Genomic DNA, 12,116 nt, shown 5'->3' on the forward strand with positions numbered 1-12,116 from the left:
AATTGTTTAATTAGATTATGTGCCTAAATGGTGTTTTGATAAATTGTAAATTAAATGTTTTCTTTTCTTTTATTATTTTATTTTATTTTTCTTTTATGGTTATGGTTAGTAGTAATGGGCCAATCAATTGGGTCCCATGGACTACTTGACTAGGAGGTTGGATGTGTATGGATTATTACCCATGGATAATGTATGTATATATATAGATATATATTATATACATATTTAAAAAGAAAAGTAATTTATTAATTATTTTTATGGTAACTTGGGTAGTAATATTTAATCTGATGTATATGTTTTATATTTAAATAATAAAAATATACATAGATTTGATACGTGTTATGTTTTAAGTTACTTTATAATATTATGGTAACTTAAGTATTATTGGATAATCCATTAATAAATAATGGAATGTGTATAATTTATTTATTTAATAAACATATACATAAATTATATACGTAACATATTTTACTTACCTTTTTAATATATATATAAAAGAGAAAGTAATTTATTAATTACTTTTATGGTAATTTGGGTAGTAATATTTAATCTGATGTATATGTATATGTTTATTTAAATAATAAAAATATACATAGATTTGATACGTGTTATGTTTTAAGATACTTTATAATATTATGGTAACTTAAATATTATTAGATAATCCATTAATAAATAATGGAATGTGTATAATTTATTTACTTTATAAACATATACATAAATTATATACGTAACATATTTTACTTACCTTTTTAATATTTTATTTTCAATTTTTTTTTAGTTGACTTGGATTGGGAAAAGGGTTAGGGTTATTTTATTTAGCCTATAAATATATAGCTATAAGTTGTAGAATGGGGTTAGAAATATTCACGTGATATATACTAGAGAGATAGTATTAGAGAGGGAAGGAGGAAAAGGAAGGAATGAGGAGAAAAATCTTGTAGAGAGAAGATCGAGGAAGAAGAAGTTTAACTTTCGATTCGAAAATTTAAGGCAAGTTCTTCTTCTATCTCTTTCCCTTTGATTCGTGCTTCTGTACATGCTTAGAAAATTTCAGGATTTATTAAACACATAAAATTAAATAATTATGCATGTTTAATTGGGTTAGAACATAGGTTTTATGAAATTGGTTCATATCTGTTCTTGTGTTATGAATTGATAAAATGCATGATTTTGATTTGATTTCTTATGTGAATTTTTACATGTTTAAATTACGTATTTTTCATATCTGTGAAATGATGGAATGTAGAAACATGCCTAGGATTCCTGAACATTAAATAGGGACTAGGTTTGGGTTTAAATAAATTTAAATAGACTCAATCATAATGATGCTTGCTATTTGAATGTTTTAAACAAACGAATGAATTTAATCTTTTAATATGTTTTAACAATTGAGATTAAATGTGTAGGATGAATTGGATATGGAGAATGCTTATTTGACGGTATAATAAAATATCATCATATGTATAAGATTCAGTTTATGTAGGACATATGATATAGGAAACTTAAATAAATAATAAGTCATTCCTATTTTGTGATAACTTGATATCATATTATCATAGTTATTTCTAGATTATTTGATGTATTTCCTTAATCGTTACATCAATTGTTGAATTGTGTGATTTAATGCACCGGTATGGGACGGTGGCATTCTAGGAACGGATTAACTTATCAGTTAAGTCCTACCTATTTTATATAAGGGAATGGATTAACTAAAATGTTAAGTCCTACTTATATTCAAGTCAGGTCAGCTGAACAAGTTGAATGACTTATGGATGATTAATTTATTATATAAGGGAATGGATTAACTAAAATGTTAAGTCCTACTTATATTCAAGTCAGGTCAGGTGAACAAGTTGAATGACTTATGGAAGATTAATTTATACCGGATAGGATGGTTACTAGATTATATATATATATAAGTATGGTGCCATGATATGAGCTTGAGTCTCAGGATCAGTGGTTAGGGTGCGTATATCGCCAGGGATGTGTAACTAGATATAGTGTAGTTGTGTACCCTAGTAGGTCTAGGTATTCATGCCCACTATATGTGCGTTTTGCATGTTGCCTACTATTCAGGTTGAGACAACCCTATAGTCTAGTGAGGTTCTTTTAGTGTGTATATATATATATATATATACGGACTACTAGTTACTGTTGGATTGACTAGGATGTATACGTGTATTGGATCTCTGCTTGGACTGTAGTAGAGTAGAACTTGTTTGTGGGCCTGACCCACCATTATTTTTCAGGTGTTCGTCAGGAGTAGAGGTTGTTCGTGCTGAGCAGGGATCAGTCTACTTCATTCTTCCGATGCTACATAGGAGTTCCTTTATGATTCAGTTTCCTGATTTAGACAGTTATTGCTGTCATTTGTTTAGTTTGGATTTTCTAGGGGTCCACACAGTATGGATTCGCGAGTTGTATTTTGGAGGATCAGTTGTATCAGAAGAGTTTATTATTTAATGGAAATATATTCTGAGGTTTATTATTAGATTATCATTTTAGTTTCTTGTCAGCATTTTATTTATTCGTCTTTATTCTTTTGTACTCTGTGTTCGTTTATTATCAATTTGTTTTGATATCCTCGGGTATTCGGGCATGGGCCTGGCCAACCCGCATTCGAAAATCCGGGGGGTATCACATATACGACTTAGAAATCCCCAAAAATGAAATATAAGAAATATAATTACACAAGTTTAGGGCTCATCCAAGCCCTAAGTGAAGATTTAGCCGAACATAAAGACGATGGATGTTATCTTCATGGCTTTAATTCCCATCTATGCTTAACTTCATCTTCTTCTTCCACCTTGAAAGCAAACCCTAGAGAGAGAAATGAGAGAGAGCTTCCCAATTTGCTCCCTAAATTATTAATCCAAAATCCCAATTCAATCCCCTTTCAAAATGGGTTTGATCTTCTATTTATAGGTGACTCCTAGGCTTTAAATGAGGTCAGACCCTGTACACAAAGACACCTCCTTGATTGCACCATGAGCTCCCTTGAAAAAGGCTTTAAATCTGAAATTCGCAACTGTCAGGCCCGAATCCAATCGATCGAATCATAGTCCGTCCAATCGAATTCCAAACATAGAATCCGATTGATCGGATCTCCTTTGTATTAAAGCGCGCTTAAAACTTCTCTTCCATTGTTCTCCAAGGCTTGGCATCTTTAAACCTTTAAGGCATTGGAATTACCCTTGTTGGATCTCAAGTATTTAAAAGTAGATAATGAAACAAATCACGGCTAAAATGGGGAAGTAGAGATAAACTAAGTTGCTAACTAATGAAGATTAAGGGCTGAATAATGCATATTTCAGCATTTATCAACAAGCATCTGTAAACTCAAATAGGGCATCCTTAGCTAAAAGATGGTTCAAAGGTCGTGCTATCTTATTGAAGTCTTTGATGAAGCGCCTATAGAAACCTAGAAAAGCTTTAATGTCGCAGACAGTTTTGGGAATAAGTGAATTAGAAATGAGATCAACTTTTGTTTTATCTACCTCAATTTCAGCATTAGAGATGGTACGACGTAGGACAATTCCTTTTTGGACCATGAAATGACATTTTTCCCAATTAAGAACAAGGTTAGTATCCCGACAATACTGAAACATGAGATCTAGTTAGCTCTAAATCTCCAATTAGATTTATCTTCTGCTGTCCATCATTAAAATCAGATTTAAAAAATAAACATACAAATTTTATTTAAGAGTATTGATTACGTAACTAAATATTTTGAAATCATACATATATATGATGTTGAGGGTGAAATTCACGCAGTTTGATTCAACACCGTTTTCCTGTAAGAAAGAGAGGAGAAGATCGATGAACCTTGATGGCACCGGTGTGGTGCCTGCCAAGAGCTCTTCGACGGTCAAGTTATTCACCGGAGGTCTAAAAAGAAGGCAGGAATTTAATAATAGTTTTTTCGTCGTACCTTATTCCCGAGTCGTCGTCTTATTTATCATCGCTTCCTTTATTCTCGATAAGGGAATTTCATCATCCTCATCCCATGGGACTTATCCCATGGAAATCTTATCCTTAATAAGATTTGTCATCATCCCCATGAAAATCTTATCCTGCATAAGATTTGTCATCATTCTTATCCATGGAAATCGTTACCTCTAATAATAAAATATTATCGTTGATCACCGAAAAGATCTGGTGGCTGGTCAACACTTGGTTGTCTCTATCGTTATGTCAAGATAGGTTTATTTTTCCCTATCAGTTGCCCCCCATTCCAAAGCTTGCTCGTCTAGCTTTGGGAATGTAAGATTTTTTTTTTTCCCCGGCACTGTTCCCAGTGCCCGCGGGTACTGTTCATATGAACAGTGGAATAAATTTGTTTTTTCCCTGCCCTGGGAACAGTACCCGCGGGTACTATTCATATGCATAGTTTTTTTTTTTTTTTTTTTTGAGTACTATTCCCTTGGGTTCTATTTTTGGTATCCTTGGGTACTCTACCCTGGGTATTATTCTTAGTACCCTTGGGTACTCTGCCCCTGGGTATTTTTAGTACCCTTAGGTAATATTCCCCTGGGGTGCTCTGCCCCTAGGTACTATTTTTAGTACCCTTGGGTACTCTACCCCTGGATACTAGTTTTACTCAGATCGTCACTCCTTTAATAAGGGAATTGAACTTTACGAGCTTTACTCAGCTCACCCCTTTAGTAAGGGATTTTTATTTACTATCCCTTATTGTAAGGGGATATTAATTACGGGATTTATTCAGCCCGGGTCCTTGTAGTACATGACACTCATTTATTATCCCTTATATTACGAGGATATGGATTACGGGATTCATTCAGCTTGGGTACTTGTAATACAGGACACTCATTTACTATCCCTTATAGTATGGGGATACGGATTACGGGATTCACTCAGCTCGAGTCCTTGTAATATAGGACACTCATTTACTATCCCTTATAGTACGGGGATACTGCACGTATAAAGATAATTGACCAAGAGTCAAGGCAACTGAAAAGAATTTTATTAAAGACCATCATTGCCCCAAGGCTTATTAAAAACAAGATAACACGTGAGGGAGTTACCCTCCATTTAAAAAGATTAACTAAGATGCCCCCAGTTTTTATTGTGAATGACTTAATAAGGCTAATTCCAGCCATGAGACAATTTCTAGTCGGTATACTCATCTGAGTCCTTCTCATGATATGTGCTATCGCTCTGGCTGAAGAACGATCTCTTATATTTGGTATTATTTTCATCCCTGGTGAGAGGGGCTGGCCTCTTCTTGTCATCTCCTTCCTTCCGTGCACTCATGGTGTCTTCAACGTTGATGTGTTTTTGCGCTCTGATCAGCAACTCTATCATGCTGGTGGGAGGTTCTTTTGATAAGGAGAACAATAATCTAAAGGTTTGGAGTCTTCCTATGAAAGCGGTCAAAGCTACCTTGTCGTCCACCTCTTCTACCTGTAACATCTCTGCGTTGAATCGAGTGATGTATTCCCGAATCAACTCTTCCTTTTGTTACTCTACGGTAAATAAATAGGTAGCCGGCCTCCTATGCCTTTGACCTGCAATGAAGTGGCTCACAAACTGCTTACTCAGTTCTTTGAAGGTGTTGATCGTTCCTGGCTTCAGCTTGTTGAACCAAACTCTTGCTAATCCCTTAAGTGTAGTGGGAAAAGCTCGGCACATGATTTCGTTTGGCACAGCGTGTAAATGCATAAGAGCTTGAAAAGTTTCTAGGTAATCAAGGGGATCTTTGGTCCCATCGAAACTTTCGAACGAAGGCATCCTGAACTTGATAGGTAGTGGACATTTCATAACGGCAGGGCTGAACGGCAAGTTGGTCCTTTGCACCAGGTCATCTACGGCGGTAGAACCTTTCCCTTTCAGAGCCTGTATTACATCTTGTAATACCCCTAATTTTAAAAGGATATTCCTGGTATTTAATTTAATATTTAATTTCATTTTATTTGTTTATCTTTGCATTAATTGTTAATTTATTTGTATTTATTATTTAATTGCATTTTATTTGATTTATATGTATTAATTGATTTAACTTAAATAATCGGAATCATTTTTATTATTGTTGTGTCCTTAATTAATTCGTATAAAGGTTTAATTATGTAATTAGGTTAAATGAGTATTTATGTTACGTTAATAAATTCTTTAGGATTTCTGTTAAAAGTCCCGTAGGTGGAAGCCAACAAAGTTTATAACGAGGGTTGTTCATGGGCCGAGTTAGGGCTCTGTCTCTAATATTACAAGGATTAGGGTTTCAGGGTTAAGCTTATAAATACACCATTAGACTTTAAGTCTAGGGTTTACGGTCATAACACTTAGCTTATAGATGTAAACTGAGTTCTGTAAAAACAGAGAGATATAGAGTGAGGTTTTGAGAGAACAGAGCACGTTCGGTGTGGGATTCGACTGAGGCTTTAAGGTCGGACCTAGGAGAACAGAAGAGCAGAAGTAAGAGGAGGATAAACAGTAGTTCAGTGTTGCCGGAACAGTGGACACGACGCCGAGATTTCAAAACTGAAATCACAAGCAAGTTATTTTCTTCCTCCTTCCCTCTGGCTTGTGTTCTATGCACCTAGATAGTCTCTAGGGTTTAATTAATCATTAACTAAGTTTTACATGTATATTAGATGCTATATTGATGATATATATATGTGTTGAAATCTGTTAAATTATGGTTTGTGCATGCTTGATTTCAGTTGTATTCTTAAAGCATGCTTAGTCTGTAGAACTTATAGCTTTTGTATTTAATTTCAACTGCTGTAAACACTCCATGGGGATTATACTGGACACAGTACTTAGGACCCGTAGGAATAGTTTAAAACCAAATAGATAGGTTGGGAGCGACTGGAGACGAAACAGAGGGTCGTAGAAGTTACAACGGTTGAAGACGGCTCTCAAAAGAGGTGAGAGCCGGCTCCATAGAAGTAGGAGCCGGCTCCCACACATGTAGAGCCAGCTCTAAGGTTATTAGAGCTGGCTCCAGGCTAATTGGAGCGTGCTCCCAAAGTCTTGGAGTAGGCTCCCTCTCAAATTTGCTTCCTAATGTTTTTTTTTTTTTGACGCACTGTTTAGAATTGTGCGAGGATTGAACTGTTCTGAAAATTTCGGGACTTCATTGAGGGATTAAATGGTTTATTTAGGGTGTTATTAAGACCTTAGATTGATCAAAGTTGGCCTCTAAGTCAGTGGGACAAATAATATTAAATTAGTAAACTTTCTATACTGTTAACGGAAGAAAGACGGATTAATTGCTTAACTAAATTTTAGCAATTTAATGGGATTTAGGATGTTTATAAAACTTATTTTAAATGGATCATAGGGTCATCTATGTATTTTTTTTGATCTATACATGCTTTGGGATGCTAATTGTCGAAATATTAAACCTTTTCTGCAATTACTTGGATTACTGTTGGATTGCAATTGCTAGAATAATGAAACATTTTCTGCAACTACTTGGATAATGGTTTGGACTGTAAATTACTAGATTATGAATTATATATTGTAATTTACATGGATATAGAGGATTGTATGCACCGGTATAGGACAGTGGCATACTAGGGATGGTTTAGCTTTAAAACGCTAAGACCTAACCTATCGGATTAACGGAATAGATTGTAAACTATTGAATCCTAAATTGTGTTTAAGCCAGATCAACTGACTAAGTTAAGTGACTTCCTGGTTTAATTGGTTGTAGTTAAGTCATATCAACTGAATAAGTTGAATGACTAACTGGACTGTGTTTTGTATGTCACCTCAATGAACAATTGAATGGCATACTCTGGATTTGGACGGACTTTAGATATATGATTATGGTACCACGAGATGAGCTTGAGTCTCAGGCTCGTTGGTTAGGGTGCGTATATGCAGTGGATGCGTAACTAGATATAGTAGGTAGGTGTACCATGTTAGGTCTAGGTACTCATGCCCACCTTTGGGTGCGTTTTCGCATGTTGCCTTCTATTCAGGTTGAGACCCCTATTATAGTCCAGTGAATGTCCTTTAGTGTAGATATATATATATGTATGGACTACATGGATATTGTGAGGTATCTAGGGTATATCTGCGTATCGGGTCACTGTATGGATTGCAGTTAAATTAGCACTTGCTCGTGGGCCTGACCCACTCTTTTATTCTTTTCAGGTACAGGGCGGTTCCAACCTTAAAGCTTGATCGTGCTGTTCGAGGACAGTTTTCCATTCGTCATATTACGTAGGACTTCTTTCGATGTTCCAGTTTTATTTACTTTCAGTTATTTTAGTTCAGTTGGGATTTTGTTTAGGGGTCCACTAGATGGATTCTCGAGTTGTAATCATGGAGGTTTTGGAAGTTGGATTTTATTAAGTTTTATCAGTTGAGGATTTTATATAGTATTCTTTTCAGCTTTTAATATTTATTCTTATTTCATTTTGTCATCTGTGTTCATTTTAAAATATTAATTGTTTGATATTCCCTCGGGTTTGGGCCTGGTCCTGATCAACCCGTGTCTCAGATCCGAGGAGTATCACACATCTTCTATTTTCCCCTTGAGATCCTCGATCTACAGGTTGAGATAGGTAACTTTCTTTGTCTTTTTCTTAAGACAGAAGACTGTGCTTTCAGGAGGTCGGGAACTCCATGGGAGAGATGGGTGGACCACCTCTCTATGTCGAGCTCCCACCTGGCTTTGTTCCACTTCAGTCTCATTTTGGGGGGGATGATTATCTTGCTCTTCAAGACTCCCATTCCCTCCGTTTGAATTTGAGAGATCTTGTTGTGGCAAGTTTTGTTGAACCGGTGGAACAAGATGTTGTAGGAGTGCTACATTTTGCTGGATCAACTGGTCTATACCCTGACTCAAAGTTTGGACCTGCAGTTCCAACGCTGCAAGCCGTGTCTGGTCGTTTGGGATGTCCAGGTTTTCACCTGACCCTACCCTTTTACCAGATCCTTGCGACGGTGTTCCTTTGGTAACCATACCAGACTGCAAACGTATATACCCAATAAAGTAATTAATTGATTCAAGGGAATCGTCGTTCCCACAGATGGCACCAACTGTTGAGAGTGAAATTCACGCGGTCCGATACGACACCGTTTTCCTGCAAGAAAGAGAGAAAAAGATCGATGAACCTTGACCACACCGGTATGGTGCCTGCCAAGAGCTCTCCGATGGTCAAGTTAGTCACCGGAGGTCTAAAAAGAAGGCAGGAATTTAATAATAGTTTTTTCGTCGTACCTTATTCCCGAGTCGTCGTCCTATTTATCGTCGCTTCCCTTATTCTCGATAAGGGAATTTCATTATCCTCATCCCATGGGACTTATCCCATGAAAATCTTATCCTTGATAAGATTTGTCATCATCCGCATGGAAATCTTATCCTGCATTAGATTTGTCATCATTCTTATCCATGGAAATCGTTACCTCTAATAATAAAATATTATCATTGATCACCGAAAAGATCTAGTGGCTGGTCAACACTTGGTTGCCTCTATCGTTATGTCAAGATAGGTTTATTTTTCCCTATCATATGATATGATGCAGGGAATCATATATATTGACTTTAGTAGTTTTCAACTAATAAACATGCCAGCTAACCAAATGAACAAACCTAAATGAAAACATACTGAATGCTTTTTTATATTATTCATTTTGTCAATAAAATAAATCTTCCTTTTAAAATATATAATAATAATAATTTTTTTTTAAAAAAAAACTTTGAGAATTTGTAGAATAAGGATTTGAATTTGTTGAGATTTCAGTTTACTGTTTACTACTAATTTTTTTAATCTTTATTTATTTTTTTATTTTTTATTTTGTAGCAACAGTGTTAAACAAAAAATAATTATAAATAAATAAATAATAAAAAAATCCCAATATCAGTGTGCATGCACTGGTTTTAAGAGTTTGGAGCATATTTGTTTTCTTTAGTTTGTACTTTATTTTTGTTTTTTATTTTCTATTTTTATCTTTACTTTACTTTCATTTTTATTTTCTATTTTTATCTTTACTTGTCCATTGCCGGTGTCCTCCAATAGTGTCTTTTTCAGTCATTTTACAAATTTATTTATTTTTATATATTTTATAAAAGGTTTAATAAGGTTAATTTAGTTAACTTATGATTTAAATTTTGTCAAAGGGGCTATTTGCACCAAATTGAAACTTTAGGAGTGTTTTTTGTAAGTGAGGGCGTCCTCCAATAGTTTCCTTTTCGGACATTTTACAAAAAAAAAATTATATATATTTAATAAAATGGTTCAGTAAGGGTAATTTAGTCAACTTATGGTTTAAATTTGTCAGAGGGTCCTATTTGCACAAAATTGAAACTTTAAGGGTATTTTTTTATCCGTAAAAGTATAATATGTACTGTAAATATACTTTAGGGGTGATTAACCCCTATTCATACTCAAGCATCCCCTTACCTAACTTTTAATGCCCATATATTAAAATAGTCCTCACGCTACATCTTATTGAGAAACTAATCCAAATATGTATGAAAGCAAGGGCATTATTGCAATTTAGCTACACAGTTTGGTACCTACCTGCTTATAAATACATGAGCCTTCACATCCATTTCCCTACCGATAGATTTAATCAAAATCTATTATATATCAGAGAGAAAAAAAACATACACATACAAGAGTGAGAAAATGTCGAACACCACGAGCACGATGACTTGGGAGACACTTCAAATGGGAAATGATGGGAAGTTGTCCCTTCAAATGGGAGGTGAGCAGCTGTGCCTGCAAACGACAGACGATGGAAAGGTGGAGGTTGTGGGAGCTGATGGAAAGGTGAAGTCTATTTTTGACTTGGTCACTGTGATTGATCCAACTGACTCTAAAGTGATAGAGATCGCAAAGACGGCGTGCAAGGAATACAAAATGGAGTTCCAGGGTGTCATTACTGGTGTCAAAGTGAGTGTTCTTTTGGGGGCAGTTTACTTCCTCATTATCTCGGCCAAAGACAGCACCGGTGCTCCCAAAGTATTCTTCACTGCTGTTTTTGAGAGCTTTTTAAAAAGGCTCGTCCTCCTGTTCCTGTGTGTGCCATGGCCCTTCTAAAAGTTGGCACCCATATGAGAAAAAATTGGCAGATGATCCAAGGGTCCCATTAAGATCGTATGTGTGTGTGTGTATATATATATATATATATATGTTCTTAATCTTATCTGTCAATATAAAATTTACTAAATAAAGGACCTGTTGTTAAGCAAATAAAAGGACACGAGATGGGGGGTCAGGCAGTCCCTACTCAATGTAACTTTGGTTTGATCCTTATGCATGTGTGTTGTTTGTTTTATTTTGTTCAATCAACTCTATTTTTATACTATATATAGATGTATGCATAATGTGTTTGGTGTTTGTGTCAAGTCATATATATATTTTTCCCAAGCTTAAAACATTGCGGTGTGAGGTATAAGGTTTAAAGGATTTAGTTGAAATAAAATATTTCTATCATTGAAAAATAATTCTAAAAAATGACATAGTTTCATCCATGGGTATTAAAGTCCTCGGAAAATTTTCATGAATATATTTTCAGGAAAAAAAAAGTGCATAAAACCTCTTCGTCCTTAAAGGGTAGTTTGGCCATTTCAACTTGTCGTTAACCCCATGTAGACACTAAAATTTCATGGACTATTGTTTTGACAAATTGACCTATTAAATATGGGTCTCATGTTTAATTAAATTATTTAATTGTCCCAAACTTGGTCCACTTAAGTTATTTAATTAATTAGCCCAGTCCAGGTAATTAAATAAAAAAATAATTATTTCTAATAAAATATATTGGAATAATTTTTTTTTTTGGATAATTATCACAATATATGGATAATTTCATATTATAACCAGCCCGGCCCAATTATCATTTTGTCTATATCAGGAGAGGATACGTGTCATCATCCTATTAATACAAAATGCCTATAAATAGAGGCATGGAGGAAGGAGGAAAAATGTCCAGAAATTGAGAGACTCACAAATCTAGAGGGCCATAAATCCTAGAGAGAAATACAGAAACTCTGCCAATATTCATTCCTAACACCCAAGCCTGAAGGCGAAGAGCAACAAACATATCAAATTGTGTCGTTCTTCATCAAAATTTTACGGTGATCAATAATAACCACATCCAAAGTCGTGTCGTTCTTCACCAAATTCAACAAA

The sequence above is a fragment of the Cornus florida genome, unplaced genomic scaffold (assembly GCF_030987335.1).
Source record: "Cornus florida cultivar Cherokee Brave unplaced genomic scaffold, ASM3098733v1 CherokeeBrave_3.0.0_Hap2_Chr06, whole genome shotgun sequence".
NCBI classification, from domain to species: Eukaryota; Viridiplantae; Streptophyta; class Magnoliopsida; order Cornales; family Cornaceae; genus Cornus; species Cornus florida.